The sequence below is a fragment of the Castor canadensis genome, chromosome 12, assembly GCF_047511655.1.
Source record: "Castor canadensis chromosome 12, mCasCan1.hap1v2, whole genome shotgun sequence".
Lineage (NCBI taxonomy): Eukaryota > Metazoa > Chordata > Mammalia > Rodentia > Castoridae > Castor > Castor canadensis.
Genome location: NC_133397.1, coordinates 88,132,580 through 88,154,642, shown reverse-complemented (window position 1 = coordinate 88,154,642; position 22,063 = coordinate 88,132,580). Strand labels below are relative to the sequence as shown.

The following is a 22,063-nucleotide window of genomic DNA, read 5'->3' as shown; positions in this document are numbered from 1 at the left end:
AAAACCACCAATTTTTAGATTGGGAAATTTAGCATGATTATTTTATTATCTGTGATGAAGCTAAGCTAATTAACTAAAAGTTAATTGTACTTTTAAAAGTATGATTTGTATTTCCAAACGAAGCGCCTGTTAAGACAATAGGAGTGGGGCATGTAGTAGGGGTATACTATGATAAGGTGGGAAAATAAACGTCATGGGGGAGTTTCTTAGCATTCTTCAAACAACAGTAAGTGGATGTTGAGTTTCTGTAGGTGAATAAGCTGTGGGCCTATTGTGTGAGAGGATCCACCTGGGAAAGCATCCAGGAGTTTTTCATAATTAAGTTCATTACTGAGAGACTAGAGCAACATCAGTAATGAAAACTATAGACAGCCATAAAGTCCTGATACATGCGACAACATGTGAAGTGAAAGATGACAGACATAAAGCCACATATTACATGACTCCCATTTGTATGAAATGTCTAGCACAGGTGGTTCCATAGAGACAGAATGTAGATCAGGGGCTGGGGGGATGGAGAGTGGCTTCTAATATGTTTTGTAGAATGAGATAATGGTGATGTGTGCACGACCTTGTGAATATACTGAAAAATCACTGGATTGTACATCCTAGAAGGGTCATTTTATTGTAAGTTGAATTATATCACAATAAAATATATGAGAAACAAAAACTACTAATGAAGGAAAGATAGTATGAGTCATTTATCATTGCTATTAGGGGTCCACAAATTTTCAAGCTATGAAGCATTATATAGCCAGCCATTTTAATTGCTCTATAAAGCATTTTTATATTTAATTTCCTCCAGTTTTCCAGAAGTCTGTTGTATTGTGTCACTCATTCATATGCTCTAAAGACCACGGTTGTCAGTTAGTTGGTGTTTTATTTCTGTTTTAAACTTTGAATTGTTTTTAAATAATTTCTTTTAGTTTTCTAATGCTCGCAATTTAGCACATTCTATAAAAATGGAAACTTACATTTTAGTTAGATTCAAATGTTTCTTTTGATAATTCTGTTTCTATGTATTTTTAACTATTTACTCTGATACCACAGATACACTGTAATTAATAACATTTTATGTTTCTCATAATTTATCATAGTGATATAACTTCCTATGATTGTTCACTATAACTGTTAGTTATACAGAGGTAGAAATTGAAACATTCTTCAACAGAAAACTATAGTGACATTATGCTTATAATTTCTTTCTCAATGATCATACAAAGTTTAGAGGTCACTGAAATGGTGTAAGTTATGGTTCTCAACCTTTTTTGTGCTTGAGGATATTTTGAAAAACAACTATTGTGAGTCACATACTTGAAGAGTTTAAATGTACCACAGAAACCAGCCATAATTTTACTGCGATCCCAGAATCCAGTGTTCGTAAATTATGCAGTATCCAATTAGTTGCCCTTCTGTACTGAGGCCTTGATGAAGAGAAATAGCTACTTCCTTGGCCATGCTCTTCTACATACTCAAAGTCAAGGGTTACTTTGTGTGATAGTAAACGCATATATCCACGTGCCTCCAAAATTGTCTAAACTTTTGGTGCCATACTTTTGAAAATATCTAAATAAAACAGCACCTCTTCTCTTTTTCATACTCTCTGGTAAGCCTTCTCTTCATCAATACTCTCTTTCTACTTATAATCCTAGGGTTTGAACTTAGGGCCTTGCATACCTCTAGTACTTTGTTTCACTTCCAAGAGGTGCACGTTTTCTTAGTTGTCCCCATTATAACTGCTTTCCCAGTGTTGCTTGATTTTGACCAATTATGGATGGTTTCTCTGTTAATTTCTACCCAATCCAAAACTAGAAGCCAGTCTAGGTTTCAGTACTAGACAGCCTGGTCTGTCATAGTAAAATAGCACAGACTGAGTGGCTTAAGCAACAGGGATTTATTTTCCCACTGTTCTGGAGGTTGAGGAGTCCAAGACCAAGATTCTGGACAATTCAGTGTGGTCAGAGTTCTTCTCCTGGCTTGCATATACCTGCTTCTGCTTGTGATCTCACACATAGGAAAGACAGAGCTCTGATGTCTCTTTTCTAAAACCACCAACTCTGTTGGATAAATGTCCCATCCTTGTGACTTTATTTAGCCTTCACTACCTCCACATGCAGCCACATTGGAGTAGTGCTTCAATATATGAATTTTGAGGTTAAGGTACAATCAGTCTATAACATTTCTCTCCTTGCTCTCCAAAATTCATGTCTTTCTCAAGCAAAAAACATCCATTTCATCCCAACATTCCCAAAGATATTAACTCATTCCAACCTCAACTTTAAATTCCAGTGTTTTTAAATATCATCCTGAGGTACAATCCATCCTGAGGACATATCCTCTCTAGCTGCAAACCTATAAAACCAGACAAGTTATTTGCTTCCAAAATACAATGATGGGATAAGCATAGGATAAACACTCCCACTTCAAAAGGGAGAAATTGCATGGCAAGATAGAGAAAGCATGCCAGCTTTTTCTCTTTATCCCTTCCTTCTTTACTTCCTTCTTTTCTTCCTTCCTTCCTCTTTCCTTCCTTCCTTTCTCTCTCTTTCTCTCTCTCTCTCATCTCTCTCCATAGAAAGCCACTATTGCCATTGTGGGGGTTCCAGCCTCATGAACTCAGGCAATCGTAGTAACTCCTAAAGGTCCTACCTCCAAATCACCATATAAATCAGCATGCATATATGTATCTATATAAATTTTTATATATATAAACATAAATATAAATTTGGGGATTAAGTTTCCAGCATATGAACTTCTGGGGGCCACAGTACTCAGGAATGCAGAAATTCAGTCCTAGATCCCCAAATTTTTGTCTTGCCTACTCCGCATGCTATTTTCCTCACAGACATTTTGCAAGTTGTCTTTATTCATCATCAACCTACTTCCTTCCTGCCTGACTGCTTCCCTTGTCATAAAAGTGCAGAAAGAGCTCTAAACTGAAACAATGGCAAAGTGAGAACAAAAATATCATTTTATTAATGGCTGAACAAATGCCTGATACATCAAGGAGAGCATTTTTTTCCAGAAGCTTGAATGGGAGATTAAGGTTTATATTAGGTAGCCTATTCTGAGCTTTCTATTCTAATCCACCTACACCCTCACCTACTGTATATCCCCATACACCCTCATAAACACCGATACGACTTTCCAAGTGGCTGGGGTCAGGAAGGAAGTGAAATTGAGAGAGAGAGAGAGAGAGAGAGAGAGAGAGAGAGAGAGAGAGAGAGAGAGAGAGAGAGAGAGAGAAAGGAGATAGAGAGAATGACTAAGTAACTAGAGACAGCCTCAGTTAAATTTATCAAGTTGATCTTATTAGCCAAGAGACAAGTATAGAAGGAAACAGAAATGGAAAAGGAGAGATATTTGACTATGATCTCCCAAAGACACAGGTCCTATTGAATTGACATCCTAATACAGTCATGCTAGGGTTCAGACATGGTTTGAGGGTCTCCCAAGTCTCATGTGTTTAAATTTAACTTCCAGTGTAAGACATTACTAGGGTGGAAACTTAATCCATCTACAATCGCTGTCTGTGGGAAATGATTAGGGCTACATAAGGTCAGAAGAGTGGAGCCCCTTTGACTGAATCCTCATGCTTTTATAAGAGGAGCAAAGTCACACAGACAGACATGTACACTCCATGTTTCTTTCAATGTGATACCATGTACCACCTTGGGACTCTGCCACCAAGAAGGCCATCACCAGATATGGCCTCCCTACCTTCACCTCCAGATCCATGAGACAGAATAAGCCTCTTTTATTTATAAAGTTCACTTGCCTGCAGTATTTCATTATAGTAATGAAAAACTAATACAGAAAATTGACAATGAGGAAAAATATGGAGACAGCATTGGAATTGGGTAATGTGGCAGAGGTTCGCATTGTTTGGAGGATCAGGCTAGAAATAGCCTAGAATGTTGTAAGCAGAGCATCGTGGGTGATTCTGGTGAGGGCTCAGAAGATGAGAAAAGTGGGAATGCTCTTAGAAATCTTGACAGTCAAGGCCATGTGGGTAAGTTCTCAGATGCAAATGAAGAACAACTAGAGAGCACCCTTGTCATACCACTGCAAAATACTTGACTGCACTATGTCCATTTCCTAGAGCTTTATGAAAGCTGAATTTTAAAGTTATGAACTGATACATCATAACAAATACCAAACAAAAAACATCATTCAGGTTGCTGCTTGGTTACTTTTAATTGCAGGCAGAAGGATTTGGGAGTAATGGCAGGACCTAAAGACAGAATGGATAACCAAAGAGAAGCAAGATGGAAAGATTTGGAAAATTCACAGCCTGATCAGGGAAGGAGCAAAGAAAAAGTGTGTTGAGAAACTGCTTGCTAAAGATTTTAGGAGCACAAAAGGGAGCCAGTTACTTTGCATGACAGCAATTGGAAAAGACTTAGAGCATCTCAGGTCCCTTCACAGGCCCAGAGACATTTCAGGGAAGAGTTTTTCCAAGGAACCCCAAGGCACTCAAAATGCGCTAGTACTGCCTGAGGATGCTAGCTTTTTTGTAAAGTGTTCCAAGGCCACTGCAGCCTTCATTCAAATGTGTCCAGATGCAGCTCATGCTGGTGGAAACCTTGGTGCCTTCCCCATAATTCTGGTTCTGCACATATGCAAAATGCAAGTTATGGGGATTTGACAAATTCCACTGATAATTCATGAGGAGGACTGGGAGGCTAGGCAAAAGTTTGCCACAGTGTTGGAGCTCTTGCAGGAGCACAATGTAGGATGATGCCTGGTGGACTTGTGGGAGTGGAGCCGAGGTGGAGACTCCAGGAAAATAGACACACCAGCAAACTGAAATGCATGCCCTGGAAAATCACCATTATCAACATGCAGCCTAAGAGAGCAGCCATGTGGACAGTCACCAGCAACGCCACAGGGGCAGGGCTGCCCAAGGGCTTGAGGACCCAGCTGCTCCCCTCCCCCACATCCCTCATGTGCACAAGATACTGAATTAGAACTTTAGGATTTAATGTCTGACCTTCTGTGTTTCAGTCTTGCTTTAGGCTGATTATTCCTTTCCACTTGCCTATTTCTCCCTTTTGGAATAAGAATATTTATCCTGTGCTTCTCCCATCTTTGTGTCTTTTAAGTACGTAACTTGTTTTTTGAATATATAGGGGCCACAGATGAAAAAGTTTGCCTTGAGACTCAGAGGAGACTTTGGTCTTGTGCTTTTGAGTGATGCTGGAGCAGTTAAGATATGGGGACTACTGGGGATGGGATAAAGATATTTTGCATTGTGAGAAGGTCATAAATCTTGGGGAGCAGCAGGGAGGGGGAGAAGTTTGGATGTAACTTGTTTTTACAAATGTTCCTGTGCCCAGGATCTTAGTAGCCAAGAAGTGGTACTGGGAGGTGCTATCTTTAAGAGGGGGGATGTTCTAGGTGGAATGTTCTAGGTTAATTGGTAGCATGCTCTTGAAAGAAACAAAGGTATTTCTTGGGATCCCAGTTAGTTCTCATGAGAGGATAGTTATAAAATCTCAAGCCTGGTCCCACAGCTTCTATCTCTGTGTTCCTATGTGGAGAGTCATAGAATTGGGCCATGAGGCCCTCCCAAGTACCGTGCCATGCTGTTCAGACTTTCAGCCTCCAAAACTGAGCTAAAGAAGCCTTTTTTCTTCATAGGTATCCTGCCTCACGTATCTATTATGGTAATGAAGAACAGAGCAAATCAAGAGCCAAGAGACAGAATGCACAAGAATGCAACAAGGCTGAGCTTCCCAACTCAGTATAGAACTTCTTAATGATACAGTAATCCCACTCAGTAGAAAACCATGTCCTAAAGAATGACTTTGTCTCTGACCTTTCATTTCCTTTCTTCCATCCAGAAGATGGAGAATCAAGAAGGCCTTGGAAACCGGCCTTTGCAGATGAATGGAAGAACCCTCATGTCCAAGACCTTAAGGCTTAAGTGTTTTTTTTTTCTTTCTCTTTTTTGGTAGTTCTGGGTTTTGACCTCAGGTCTTGTGCTATGTAGGTGCTTTGCCTCAACCCTTGTTTGCTTTAGTTACTTTTTGTTATATACATATATGTACGTGTGTGTGTGTGTATATATTATATATATATATATATATATATATATATATATATGTTATTTATATAGGTAGATATGTATATTATATATATAGTTTTTGATTTACTATACATTAACAATACAAGGAGATTTTATTGTAATTCCATTACTTGCATACAGAGTACCTTGAACAAGTTCACTATCTCCATTGTATTCCCTTTTGTCTCTCCTTCTTCCCCCCTCTTTCAAACAGTGTTTAGTGTTTTGTTACACTGCTATTGTATGTATATATGCAGTTACTTCTGTCCTCTTTGCCCCTCAGTATCCTTTCCTTTCTCTTTCCCCTCTCCTGCTCGTCCCACCTAGATGGTCCCCAATATACATTCATGTCCCAGTATAAGTGTTATTACTGTTGTCATCATCATCATTTTAGGTCTAGATTCTACAAATGTGGGAGAATATGTGATATTTGACCTTCTGAGCTAGACTTATGTTGCTCAGCATGATGATCTCCAGTTCTATATGTAGTTCTTTTTTGGATAGGGTCTTGCCTTTTTGCCTAGGGCTGGCCTTGGACCATGATCCTCCTAACTACAGTCTCCTTCCCAAGTAGCTGGGAGGACAGGCATGCTCTACCACAGCCAGCTTATTGGTTGAGCTGGGGCCTCACTTGCTTTGAGCCTGAGCTGGCCTTAAACTGTGATCTTCCCAGTATGTCTCCTGATTAGCTCAGATTAGAGGCACCAGTCACAGTGACTATCCCTTATGTACTTTTTGATTGAAGGTGACCACAGGGTTTCAGAGTATCTTGAACTGAAATTGGGGTATGAAATGAATTTCAGAAAGAAAAATACGAGAGGCAGGCGTAGTAAAGAGGAAAAGAGATTAACTAGCTATCTAAGGGTAGAATTGGCAATAGTTGGTAAGGAAGGGATATGGAAGCTGGAGAAAGGAGTCAAGTTAATTACCGGTTTCCAGAGTGGGTTAAGTACAATGCAGAATATAGAATGATGAGTATGTTTGGGGCAGGGAAGTTTTGTTTTTTTTTTTTTTGCATCATGTTAAATCTAGTGAGTGAAATATCCAGATGAAGTTGCTCAGGAAGCAGTTGGTATATGGGTCAAGTTTTCATTAAAGAAATATAAATATAAGCTGTTGTGTGGAGAGGGAGCAAGGTGACAGAGAAAAAGTAAGCAGTTGGGGGTTGTTAATCTGAGTAAAGCACGATATCTACATGTCAAAAATGCTGGGGGGAACCTCTTGGATTATTAACATGCACTTTAAATAATGAGGGATAAAAACGCAAAACAAGTGTTTTCTGGTGGGTAGGTATCAATGGGAGAGGGGATGGCATAAGGTAAGGGTGAATGAGTAGGAATATGGTAGATGTATTTTGTATTCATATATGAAAATAGAAGAATGAAAAAAACCTGATGAAATTATTCTAAGAAAAGGGGAAGGAGGAAGAATGATGGAGGAAGTAAATCTCACTAAGTTATATAGTAAACACATATGTAAATATCACAATGTATCCCACTGTACAACTATTACATACTAATGAAACATAAAAATAAAAGTAAAAAATAAATCTAGAACATTTCTTTCCTTGTCTGACCCCAAACTCCTACTTATTCTTCATGACCCACCTCCAACATTTACATTTACTGACCCAAATGGGAAGAATTATATATAATCGTTGTTGCTAACACATTTTATACTATGTCTGATAAAGCACTTACATATTTTGTTACTCTGAATTGTTTTCATATATGTGAAATTCTAAATCACCATGGATTCTCCAGTACTTAGCACAGTTTATAATGCTTACTAAAATAAAATTAATGCATATATTTGTTATGGGGTGATAGAATGTTCAGGGAAATTTGGTAATATGTATGACTCTTAAGGTCCTAGCAAGTGGTAGTTCATTGGTTTTCTTGAACAGGCAAACTGACTCCCATTTTATTTATTTTTATTTTTATTTAATTGATGACCTTATTTATTTTTCATTTTTAGAGACAGGGTCTCATACGTAGCCCAGGCTGGCCTGAAATTCACTATGTAGAAGAAGCTGGCCATGAACTCCTGATCCTCCTGCTTAGCCTTCTGAGTACTGAGATTACAGGCATGAACCACCATGTTTATCACCTGACTCCCAGTTTATATCATGGTATTCACTCTTCCCTCTGCCTACATCTTTGTTGCTTCGTATCTTTCTCTTGTTGTTCTTTGTTTTCATATGCTCTCCTCAGAGAGGCACTCCAACCTAAAGAAATGCCATACCACCCAGAATTCTGCATCTTATCATTGTGTTTTGTTTTCTTTGTTGCACACATCACTCCCTGATTTACCCATTTGCTTACTATGTGTCTGCCCCAAAAGAGAGAACTCCTATCTCACGAACTGCTAGATCCCTAATGCCTAGGACAAGTCGGGTCTCAGTAAATCTCTACTGACTGAATCAATGAAGCAGATTATCCCAAAGGAAAAAGAAGACATTGCTATGAACATTTGCAGAAAATGTTTTTACTCTAATTTGGATTTGCACATCAAGAAATATAGATGGATATGATCATTTACCACATCCTCATGATTGTCTTCTGTACCCACAGATTTCTCACTTGCGCATACACTCAGGAATCCTGTTGTGCTTTATTTTCGCAGCTGAGTTGCTGTGATTACAACTTCAGAGATGACAGACTGGATTCTTTCCAGGATCTTTCTGTTGGAGGTTTTATTCGATACAGTCCAGCCTGTGAATATGAATTAAAAATAAGGATGCCATTATTGCAAGTCAAGAATCTCCTCTACAACAGCAGGAAAAGAGTCAGAACATCTGAATGAGCCATATGTGAACAGTTATTGCTGCCTCAAGAAAGATATGACCAAGACTCTGGAACACCCTGACTGCACAGTTTATAAATTGCTTAGTTAAATCTGGACTCAACTGTGTTACCCACTTTTAAAATGTGTTAAATTTCTTTGTACTTTATAGACTGGATAGGGTGAGCCCATTTACTGTGACAAAAGGAATACCTTTCAGTTTGTCTCTTACTTTAGTATTTTCTCCTCTAATAAGTTTAACAAGAGAGGGTTGCAGTTTATTACCAATGTGTGAGATTAAAGAAAAAGAGCACTCTGCAGTAGATGGGATACCAGGAATATATTTGGGAGAATTGGTTCAGGTACCCTGATGATAAAATCTATGGATTCTCAAGTCCTTCATATAAAATAGTGTAGTATTTGATATAAACTATACTTCTGCATACCTTAAGTTGTCTTGAGATTACTTATAATACCTAACACAGTGTAAATCCTCTGTAAATTGTTGCTACACTGGATTGCTTAGGGACTAATAATAACAAGAAAAAGGCTGTATATGCAGTGCAGACACAATATATATATAAAAGAATATTTTGAACCAAGGTTTGTTGAACCCATAGATATACCTGTAAATATAGAAGGTCAACTGTTCATGTGCTTTTGAGAACATTGTAGGTGTTGAAGGTTGTTTAAATAAATCATTAGATCATGTAGAAACCAATCTTGGGTCATGAATACACATTCAAAAGTACATTAGCGTGCTTACTAAACTTAAACTGACAACATTTTCTCCTAATTTACACAAGTCTAAATATTTGCCTTTCTTTATTAATAATAATTTTTGAAAGTAACACTCATTTAAGGTGTTGCAATCATGGTAGTAGTTATTCAAGACTGATGTTTAAAAATTAATATTAAAATGATATTCTTCTTCAAATTATATTCATTTATACAGTTTTTAAAGCCCTTCAATATTTCCTTACTCTTTTTTTGAGACAGTGCTAATAACCTCTTCTTTCATTTATTTCTGTGTATAATATTCTGTTCTTACATTCCTCTAAAAGTTAAGATTTATGCTAACAAGAATTCTCTAGATTTGTTTCCGTATTTCATGTTCAATTCTTTAAAGATCTCTTGAGATTTGTGGCATCTATGTGCCACTTAATTTTGCTGAAGAATTTTTAACAGTGGTCAAATCCTAAGAGACCCATTAAACTTCACATATGTTTACTGATAAATAGACATTGGATTTCTCATGATTTTACTGATCTCTTGGGAGCTATGCTCCCTGAAGGCAGCATTTTATTTTAACTGAAAAAGGCACAGTTCAATGATATGGGAAAGGCATTTCTGAACTGTAAGATTAGCTCAAAATTTGACAGTAATTCAGTTCTCTATGAAGAAAATAAACTATTTTATTTAAAAATGAAATAATTTTATTTACATTCAGTCTCCTACCCCATGTCAAATAATTAACTCTTGGGGAAAGGGATCTTGGCAACAAACTTCTTCTATATCATGGATAGAGACTAGGATTCCTTTGGAGGCCCTATAATTACTTCTTTGGAGCCCCTTTAGTTCCATCTTCCTAAGAAATATGAGAAACGATAGTTAAGTAATTTCAAAGTAATTTTGTTCTTTATTTTTTAAACTTGTCAATTGTCCTCTCTATTAACTGATCTTGATATTTCTCTGTGCTTTAGTTGTAACTCAAGCATCTTTTCCTTGCAAACCATTCTATTGTGACTTCAGAAAAGTAGTTAATAGGGCAATCACTCCATTTCTTTTCTTTAATTAAAATCCAGCTTTCTCTATAGGGATATTGCTTACTCTGAAAGCCACTTAACTGATTGTTTTCCCAGAATTTAGAAGTGAGTTGGTATGCTTTTATTTCCACAATGCCTATCCCAAATCATTGCCCTGTACTATAAAAACTCCTAAAACTCTACCTATCCAACCAATTATAGAATTTTCTAAATACTACCATAACTATTCCAGAACTTTCTCTTCACCCAAGTCCTATTATTGTCATTTGACTTCCCTTCCACACCTATGTAGTTGGTTCTTCTAACAATTTAACCTCATAGGTTCTTGATTTCCTCAGCTCTGAGACCTGTACTTTTTCTTGAACTCAATCTCCTACTGTCTATATCCTACACAGTTTTTTGTCTCAGCCATTTCATATAAAAATCATGTTTCAATATCTATAACAAAATACCCTCAAATAAAAATCCCTAGGTTGATCTTTAAAAGTTTCTCATTCTTTTACAACTACTTTTCTTATTCTCTGATTGCAGAGTGATCTAGACCACTTATCTATTTTCCAAATTTATCAGTTGCTCCTGCCTTAATTTTTTATTTCTTTAGATAAAATCACATGATTTCAATACAATATAACACAAGATACAACTATATTCAAGCTAATATCCTTAGCTTCTTTGATCACTCTTTCATGTGGTGATATTTCACTTCTTGTCCTAACTTCTACTATTGGATTGTAAGTTTTACACCACTTAGGGCCCCAATTATACCACACATACCTTTACTATCAATAAACCACCTCTTCTACTGTAGGGTAAAAGTAAAAGACCTCAGAAAAAATGATACAAATAGATTAAACAAACATGTTTTTAGCTTCTTGATACCAGTGAACTAATTATGATCAGTGCTATGACAAGTGCTTATACTCTATTATTATTATTATATAAGGAGCTTAGATAAAAATCATGGTATGTATTTAAGAAAAGCGAGAAATTATTTGAAGCATTATAATCTCTCGAAATTTTACTTCATAGTGAACAACATTCCTTTCTGTAAACCTTGGGGTCATTCTCAGGAAAACAATACAAAAATAGATGACACAAAAAAGGCTATTCCTATATTCTTAGTTCTTCATTACTCAATTTACATGTGCTTAAGAGTGGAATATTAATATTTTATCAAGTCAAAAAGACCTACATGTGTATTTATGTATACTTTTACATCCATATGGATATTCCTTTGAAAGAAGTTAAATTTTATAAGTAAGCCTTTAAACTGGGAGACACATGATTGTGTGTTCTCAATTTCCTAGTATGATTTTAAATACAGAATGAAATTCCCCCCAAAATAAAATAACAAGAAACTTGATATGAGAACCCTGTGCTTTGCAGTTGTCTTTCCAATGACTTCTGCCACTTTCAATAGAATGTTTAATTAAGGCAGGTGTATTAGTTAAGATATAGCTTTGGCTGATGTGTTAAATGTCTAAGTTAACAGAAGTTTTCCAAGGTGGAATTTTGTTCCTTTCCCACTTCACAGTCCAAGGTGGTATCATGGTATTCCATAAAGTCAGCAGAGGGTGAGGCTCCTTATTTCCTCTATTACTAGGGTAGAGTCCTCACCTGCATGGTCTCAGGTGGCTTGCTAGCACACCCACTGATCAGTGGAAAGGGAAGCAGGATGCTTTTAAATGATTCCTTAGAAGGTGACCTCACTTCTGCTTTAATTGACTGTACTTGGGCACAATAATTGTAAGGAGGCTAAGCAATGTAACCTTTTTTTCTGACAGCCAGTTGCCCACCTAAGATCTGGAGATTCTATTACTATGAAGAGATTGAACAGACATTGAGAGACACTTAGCTGTTTTCATATTACCTCTTCAGCCACTCAAACATCCATACTCATCTTTCTCTCTACACATGCAATACGTTTATGCCTTTCACTGTGATATGTAGTCTCTCTATGAAGTCCAGATATAGCTCCTCAAAAATTAAAGGACAGTTTATCAACTTTCTCCCCATTAAATCATGCCATAGGAGTAGGAAACCTGCAATAAAAACATTTTTTGGAGAAGAAAGACCAGAATGATAGAGATACCTCTACCTTTTATTAATTACAAAATCCTGAAAATTACCAAACCCTCAAACTTCCTGTCCTGGATATGGAGTAGAGTTGCTTATTTAGACTTAGGATCTGTTTTTTGGAGGAACTCACTCATTCATTCCCTCTGTGATCAGTTTCTGGAGCTGGTCCCCTACCTAATGCTATATGGGAGTAGGCATAGAAAATGGATCTTTCTGGTGTGATTCAGGGGAAGGGTGCACAGGGTTGTAGCTGTCTCCAGGTAGTGCAAGTTTGAGGTCCAGGATTTGTTTTAGGAATATAATTATCATTCTAGTTTTTTAAGGCTGGCAAAATAATTCCTAGAAAATTGCAGTAGACCCCTATCATATTTTCTTTTGTTCAATTTAATAAGCAAGTTGACCCCACCGGAGATCTTATTTAGATGAGATCTAAATAAGCCTGAGAATTTCATGACTTTTATTCACTGGTCTTTGGGCCTTCGGCAATTTCATAGCAGCATCTTGAGGCCAAGTGTCTTGGTGGGAAGGGCGCACTCTTATGCTGATGCTGCCACTGAGTTGGACTCATTGTTTGGCTGTCATGCCTTGGACCACAAGTTTCTTTGTCCAGGAATGAAATTTTGTATCTGGATACAGTTCTGGTGGCTGTGATAGAGTGCAAGTAAGCACTGCTTAACCAAGATAAAAGATTCTTTCCCTGGCACATAGCAAAACAAGTTGGTATGGAAGTTCAGATTTACATGGCTGTCAGTGCTCAGGCTCCTTCTAGTTTTCTTTTGCCTCATTACTGTCCTGTGACCCTTGTGGTCCAAACTCACCGCCACATGTGCATGCTAGCCAGGAGAAAGAGGAATCTGATCGACTTCACACATGCAAACCAGTCACCAAAGTTGGTCACATGGTTATTGAGCAGTTGCAAGGGCAGCTGAGGAACAAATGTATTTTGGGCAGTCAGAATTCAGAAGGGGGTGGCAGGGAGCAACTAAAACTCACTACTTTGATATTGAGGCACATGTGATGGCTTTTAGTTTGCATTTATACTTGTGAGTTGAGAAAACAAAGAAAATAATTGCTTTTTTATTCTTCTTTTTGGTAATACCCATTACATTCCCATTATAAACTTGGAACTAAGTTAAAAGACACGCACTCAGTGTCCTTCCCCACAAGGAGAGTCCACCCTCAAGGAGGCAGCCACAAAGAAGCCACAACTCTCCTGGCCTCTGCCAGTGGGCTGCAGGGTCTGGCAGGGGTTCCCATGCACCCGCTCACCTGTCAATCCGTTCAGAGTGGCCTGGGGGAGGAACAGGGGTGCGGGGTGGGTGGGGAAGAGAAGGAGGGCAGGGCGAAGAGGAGAGGAGCAGCCAGGGCTCCGACCCCGGGTGCTCTGCGCAGGTGCAGTGGCCGCTAACGCAGGATGGGGCGGCTCCATGGCGGGGTGAGCGGCGGCGTCGGGGCTTCGCAACGACTGTGGAGCCCACAGCCGCGTCAGTCGCAGGCTGAGCTCCGCACCGGCCAGCGCCTTGGCCAGCTGCTCGTTCCTAGGGCTTTTCAGCTCGGCGGCAGCGTCTCTGCGGGGCCGGGCAGACCGGGAGGTGGAGAGAAAGAAGAGAGAGAAGAGAGAGGAGGCAGCGGCGCAGCTGAGCGGCCACCGCCACCGCCACCGCCGCCTCCACCACCAGCGAGCCTGGGCCGGGCAGGGCGCCGAGCGGGCCGTCTGAGGCGCAGGCCGGAGCGGGCCCGGCACCGCAGCGCTGGTGGAGGCCGGGTCTCCGAGGCGACGGCCGAGGCAGGTACAAGGGTACCGGAGGAGGCGGCGCCGCCGCTCGTCCCTTGTCCTCAGGAAGGGGCCCATGGCGAGCGACAAGCCGGTCCGGCCCGGGGCTCAAGCCTCAGCCCGTGGAGCCCATCGCCGTCGGGGCCGGCAGCGGAGGCGGTGGCGATGGCGATGGCGGCGGCAGCGGGATGGCGGGGCTGATGGGGCGTCCGGCTCCGACTCCGGCTCCGGTTCCGCTCCCCGCGGGGACGAGTTACCTTTCGGTGCAGATCCGCAACTTCCGGATGAAATTCGCAGGTTGGACTCCTGCAGGTCGGACAGGTCGGCAGCAGGGACATCGTGGAGATGGTGCTCTACCTGGTAAGGGAAAAGGCGTCCCCAGTGTCCCCCACCCCATCCTCGGTCCCCAGCGCCCCCTGTCCCCCCTGCACCCGGGGTCACCCGGGGTCAGCCACGCCGCGCGTCCCCGGGAGCACGGCTCGCCCCGCGGGTGCTGCCCAGCGGGTGACCTGCCCGCGCTGCAAAGCCAGGCCACCGTGCGTCCTCTGCTCGGTCCTCTCCTGCACCTGAGCAGTGCCCAGCTCCACAGCGCTGCTCATCCCTTCTCCTCCTTGGCTGCCAGTAAATCGCCTAAAAAGGTGTGGGTGAGCTTTCGAGTTTAGTTAGGGGCTGAGGGGACAGACCTCTGGTTCCCGGGCTCCTTCTCCCCTACTCTGTAATTGTCCGTGGTGTCGCCCTCCTGTGATGACAACCTTGTTCCTGGAACCTAAGTTCCCCTGTGCTGCTGAAATGTGAGAAGCACATTAGCTCTGACCTGAGCGGCTGGGGTGTGATGTTTCCAGGGAGAAAGGAAAGCGATGCAGTTTTCATCTGTCTTTGAATATATTCCGAGGCTGTGATAAGAGTGTTGTGCAGGACCCACCCACGACCCCCGTCTCTTAGACAGCCTTCCCTTCTGTGTAATATTGCCCCGAATATGTTGGTCTCTTAAGTCATTTTCTTTTTCTATGCACACAGGTGTTAAAGGTGAGGGCATCAAATCATACAGGTTGGTTTCTGTGGTTGCCTTCAGGAGAGTGACTCATGGATAAGACTAAAGGAAAGATATTAAATGCAGTCTAGGTTTTGGTTTCTTTCAAGGTAAGAAAGAGTTACTGCAGAACTGTGTGTGACTTAATGTTTTGTGCTATGTTCAGAAGAAGCATTCAAAATATTGGGAAGAAAGGGGAAAGAAATAAGGAGAGGAGAATCACAAAGAGCATAATTCATAGTATTGGTGCTTTGTAAATGCAGTGTTTGCTGCAGCAAAGCATTTTAAAACAATTTCCTCTGCAGTATCTAGTCTTTGACATACTATAAGTTTGGGTCTGGGAAGGCGAGGTGTAAATCAGGAGCAATCGGTTGACCATTGTACTTGGTGTGGATTCACAACAGTATAAAAATATGCTTGGCAAGGGATTTTATAATTCCTGTGCAGTTTGATTTTTCGGCTAAGCAATTATTTTTATTTGATCTATAGGAAAACTGAAAGAAAGCTGGAACTAACAGCAGTGGTGCCCTGAGACATGAATTAGGTAATGTCTGTGGTTTATGAGCTTTTTGAATTCACAGAAAAGTTGAAGCTTTTTATTTTTCCTTTTTTGCCAGTGTTTCACGTCAAAACTAGGAGTTTGTCTTTACTTTGCTATATTTATTACTGTTTAAGTGCAACACACCATTTTCTAATTTTGTATACCTCACCAAATAAGTCACTATAAAGTCAGTGTAAGTTTGGAAGAATGTCACCCTTTAAATAGTACCAGTTCTTTTCAAAGTGTTCAAAGAAATATAATTTTTTGGGGGGAGGAGTGTTTGTTTTAACTAGTTGCCAATACTTGCCTTTTTTGCTTTTTAAAGGAAAAGATGAAATCTCAAAAATGTTACCATAGTAGCTGGTATTGTATTTCCATATATTTAAAGGAACACATTTTAAGTTTTTTCTCACTTTTTCTCTAACCAATATCATTTTTACTGTAGATGATGTGGTAATTGTATTTGTATGTTTACTTAGTTCATCATAGCTCGGTAAGAGGCAGTAGACGTATCACAAGCTGGAAAGTGATTTGAATGTGTAGCCAGCGTGGATTCTGCAGCAGAAGAGATGTATGCTGAATTAGTTCTTTTTTTTTTTTTTTAAGTATAATAATTATTTTTATTACAAATTTCTGCCCATGATTTCAGTTATATTATTCTGGATATCACAGATTATACAACAGTATTATCTTATATACAAATACACGAAGAAACAACAAGAAAAGAAGGAATGTGTACGTTGTATGATACTTTATAACTCATATTTATAGTGTAGGACTTTGTAAACATACAGGCTGGTCAACAAAGCCTGTTTTCCTATCACTATCCAGCTGCATGACGTGGGGAAGGCCACTTTTTAATAATCTGTCACCTTCCTGCTCTACCTAATAGTCAACTGGAAGCATGCAAAAGTACTTTGAAAAATATCATGCACTTGTGAGTATGAACTGTTACTTTTAACTGACTTACTGATTATTGGCTTTCCTATTTGAGGAATAGTACTACTCATGTTTTATTAAAAGTTAACACTTATTTACAAAATGACCCTTTTGAAAGGAACTCTGAGGTATTAGTTTCTGAATCAGTTCTTAACAGGTGGGGTTCTTTAGGTATAGTAGACTAAATAAGGAAGTGAACTATTTCTCTTGAGGTAAAGGCATTTAACTCTTCAATGCAATGTAAATCTACCATGAGGTATGCAGACATTGTTTTAGAGAGTAGCATTACTTTTAAGCTTAGAGTCTTTACAAATATGTTAATATCAGTTGGATATCTCTGCATCCACTTAAGATCTGGTACCTGCCTTGAATTTTGGAATGAAAAAGCTAGGTAAAATTTTTTTGTGCATGTTTAGAGAATGCAATCTATTTTAGAGGAGACTTTTGGGCAAAGGATGAATGACAAAAGGAGTTGTTTACTATTTAGTTGCTAACTATGTTAATTATAGAATAGATATAGTCATTTGAAGTGTAAGAGTCATAAATTGTAAGTTTAGGGCTCTATTTTTCCAAAATACTCATGATGAATACTGTCATGTGAAAATTTAAGCTGATGCTCAAAAATGTGTTTGGAGATCATAGGCATTTAAAAAATAATTATCAAAACTTTATTCTATCTATTTAGTAAGTAACCGAACCAATGAAGTTCATTTAGGTACAAAGGACTTGTTAGAGGTTGGAAGCCTTTAATATTATTTCTGGTGTTAGTTTCTTCCATTTCAGTCCTAATCTAAAATGTTAAAGAAAACTGAAATTTGAAAATAGTGAAATGTCTGTCAAGTGTGCTGTGATAGAAACTAGTGAAAGTTGAAGTTTTTACTTTGAACAATACCCTTATCATAGTCACCTTTGTCAAAATGTTTCCTTTTTTCCTGTTCATTCCTTCTTCTTATGTAATATGACAATACACATATTTGGTTTTAGGCAGTATTTTACACTTGCTTTACCCAAAATATTAAGAGTTTTGCAGAGTAAAGTTTAGGTGTGTAGTAAAATATAGGCCTTCTCTGGCATAGCAGTGGCTGGAATTTTTCTATTTTTTGCCAAGGTGGACAAGCATTTCTGTTACTCAAGGGGCTTGTGGGTGTCTAGAGGAGGATCAGCAATGTAATGGGAAATAAAATGATGTCATTGTAGATGCATGCGTTTTGTATAATGACTTTAGAGTTGACTTAAAACATTTCAAATAAGGAATGAAGAGTATCAGGAAGATGAATAAATTAATTTGTGAATAAAGTTACAATTTATTGTCAAGGATTTCGCCCTACCAAGTGAAAGAAACTGATCAATAACAAGCTTTGGGTTCAGGAGGAAGTATTTGATGTGGCATTATAAGATGGTTTAACTATATTAAACAGATTTTGTTGGTTGGTTTTCTGTTGTAAAGCAGGCACACTACTTAATGTAACACACTTGACATATGTTTATATGGAGTTTTTCATTCCTTGAAGTAAATGCTATGTAAATATCACGTGTATCTTTGTTTAGAACATGGAAGTTTCATTTATCACAGTTTTTGATAGAACATAAATTTTTAGAAAAGACAAAATAGAGGACTAATATTTACTTAAAGAAAGGAGTCACAATAGGGTGTTTTGAATAGCTGTTAGGTAGTATACAATTCTTTAATTATAATTATAGAATTTAGTTGTAGACGTATAGATTTTTTCAGGCATTTGTAGATTATTTTATGAATTACTATAAGGTATATCATTGTGTCTGTAGTTGTAGGAAATGACATTTCCCCTACTTTTATTTTTTTAACATTCTAAGTGGCATGTTGTCTACTGTATCAAAAGTATAACAAGATATTTGAGGGGTTTCCTGGACTATTATGTTCCTCTCTTTGTTAGTCAAAAGGGAAGTTTTAAATTACTTTGAACTGCAATTGACAGTAATTGTTATTCCTCAGGGTTTATTCATTTATAGCTTGATAATACTTTTTATTGTGATGATATTTAGAATTTCACAAGCAAAAAGCCTTTTAATTGAATTTATTTAAGAAATATACAGTTGCATCTTAGGTAAACTCATGGAAGTCTTTTATGCTAATGAAACCACATTATTTATATTAAAAGAATATTCTGTATTTTAACTTATGCTGACATAGGAGCCTTTTCATATTAACTTGTATATTCTTGCTATTGAGTATGGAAAATTAAATATATAAATACTGGAAGTTTCAACATCTTAAGGAGTTCTGAGGTTTTTCACAGAACTGTTTAGTTGTATAATGACACTAAAGCAGCAAGTATTCTGTAGCCTGTCTATGATCAAGTTATATTAATTTTAAACAGGTATTTTGTGGGACATACTATACCATTAATTAAAAGTGTCTCAGTATATGAGTGTGGCTGTAATAGCCAGTCACCTGCATTTTTACTACCTGCTTAAAAATTGTTATGTATCGGTTCCACAGGTTTTTCATTTGTGCCTGTATTTCTGATATTTATTCACTGTCAGCTTATGCCTTTTGTATCACACATCACTCTCTAGTAATGAACTCATTTATGTGTGTTTACTCTCCTATCTTGTTAATTCCATGAGTGGAGTAGCTGATCTTAACATAATATAATATAACATAATATAATATAATATAATATAATATAATATAATATAATATAATATAATATAATATAATGTGTGTGTGTGCATTTGCATTTCTAGCATTGTGGTAAATTAAGTAAATTTTTTTGTTGTTGTTTTTGGCTGTACTGGGGTTTGAACTCAGGGTCGTGCATGCTTGCACAACAGGCATTAACACTTGAATCATGCCTCCAGGCCTTCCCCCCACACACACTTTATTTTTCAGAGACAGAGTCTTGTACTTTCCCCCCAGGCTGGCCTTGGACTACAATCTTCCTACCTATTTCTCTCACTTAGCTGTGGCACATGCCACCATGCCCAGCTTTTTTGTTGAATCAGGATCTCCATAACTTTTTGCCTGGGCTCTGATTTCTGCCTCTGTAGTAACTAGGATTACAGGTGTGTACCACCACATATGGCCCTAGTTAAGTGCATTTTGAGTATGCATGAAATTAGGCAGTAATAGGACCAGTTTTTGAAAGTGTTTTCAATAGAAGAGTCCAGATCCTGGATTTAAAATAAATAAAACTCATCAGCTTAATGTACTGCTTATTCCTAAAACTAGAAATGTGTGTTGAATATGTGTATTAGCAAAGTAGGCATTACTGCATATGTAAATGTTATTTTTAAGTGGCATCTGAGGGTAAGAATTTAAAGCTTTCCATATTTCTATTTTCATGTTATCAATAGAGAAAATATATAGTGCATTGAATAGAAATTTTAAAAATTGTTAGCATTTTTCATTATTTCCAAAACCAGTTGACACCTCTTGTTTTTGTCAGTCTAGCATGCATATCCTCTTTTTGTCATGGTATCTCAGTTTCCTTTGCTGATGTCCCATTCTTAGTTCAATTGGTTTAGATGGGTTAAGGCCAGTGCTTGCCCTCAGGGGTGGCTAGAATCAGTGATTGCTTTAGGGATGAACCTCTGAACCAAGGGGAGTCACATAGTCAGTTCCAAGACTCATGCCGGAGCTCCTTCTGTTGGGTTTGCTCAACAGATAGACTCTTAGTCTATGACTGTAGTGCCTATCTTAGATTTGATCAAGTGTGAAGCCAAAAGAAAGAAATGGCTTCTTGATTCTGTTGGAACACTTGGAACCTGTGCCTATGATGATTGTCTTCTAATCCTTAAATATTCTCTTTTAAAATATATTCATGTTGTTACTGTTACTTGTTTCAATTCAGTTGAAACTGGGTTTTTGTCAGTTGTAAATGGAAAGAATCCCCACTAGCATAGAGATAGGAGGGCAGCCCAGCAAAGTAAACTAAAGAGCAAAAGGGACTGGAAGTTTAAATTGGGGGAAGTTATTTTTTTAGGCTTCTCCCAAGTACATCATACTGTATATTTCCAGCCTAAAGACAGTATAGCAATTAATCCAGTTGTAAAAAGCTTTAAATTAGGATACAGCCAGGGAACAATTGATAGAGTACTTGTGTCTCCTCATCCAACACCTTGTTTCACACTGCTTCAAGGAGGATGATTAGGCTTAGATTAAGAGGATTGTAGTACTGGGAAGAGCTACTTCTATGTGACTAAAACTTAAACACTGAAACCTAAATTGTTATACTGGATCTTGGTGAGATCTATTGTTTTGGTTGTTAATTCAACCCCTTGGCTGAAGTAAATTGACCAAGTAGCTTACTAAGGTTTTAGGGAAGCTATACTTTCTCCGAATGGCAAACAAAAAACTCTGTTGTTTTTGTTCTAAGGCAATTCTAATCTCTTGAGACTTCACTCAGAGGGAGTGGGCTACTGCAGCAGATGGAGTTATTCTGGCAGATAATGAAAGTGAGTTCTTCTGTGACAGTAGGACTAAATATTTCCAAAATTGGCTGACTACAAACCTCCTTTTGTGAGTAAAGGGAATTCTTGCTACTCTGACCATAGATTATGCTTTGAATTAGAGACCGTGGTTCACTTTACATTCTCTAGTCTTCTAAGTGAGAGTGATTATTACTATTGTTTGTGTTCCCTTTTTAACACAAACATATTAATTATGAGGGACAGTTTTTTTATGTAGTTATATATTGCCAGATTATGATGTACTACCAAGAAGAATGTACACCTGAATCTAATGTTGGGTCTGGAGACCTTAGGCAGATGGGTGAGTATCCCATCCCCCATGGAGAGCAATATCATTCCTGCATCCTGAGGAAATGCAGAGTCTGATAGATCTGCCTGCATTCCTGCATCCTAAACAAGAGAAGCAGAGTCTGATAGATCTGCCACAAGGCTGATGAGCAAAATGCTCTCAAGATTGTTTCACCTCCCCAATAAAGGTGCAAACCAAACCAGTTCACCTGAGAAAGCCCGTGAATCCATGGCTACCGGCTTCCGGGCTCCACTGCATGCTCTAACTGTAGCCTTTCCTTTCTCTCTAATAAATCCTACTTCATAAACCGGCTTAGACTTATCATTCAGCTACCTCACG

General features: G+C 38.6%; 1 pseudogene; it reads left to right on the top strand.

Annotated features, from left to right (window-relative positions):
- The first annotated feature begins 14,697 nt into the window (after positions 1 to 14,697).
- LOC141414882 (myb/SANT-like DNA-binding domain-containing protein 3 pseudogene) overlaps positions 14,698 to 22,063 on the top strand; it is a 55,696-nt pseudogene continuing 48,330 nt past the window's right edge.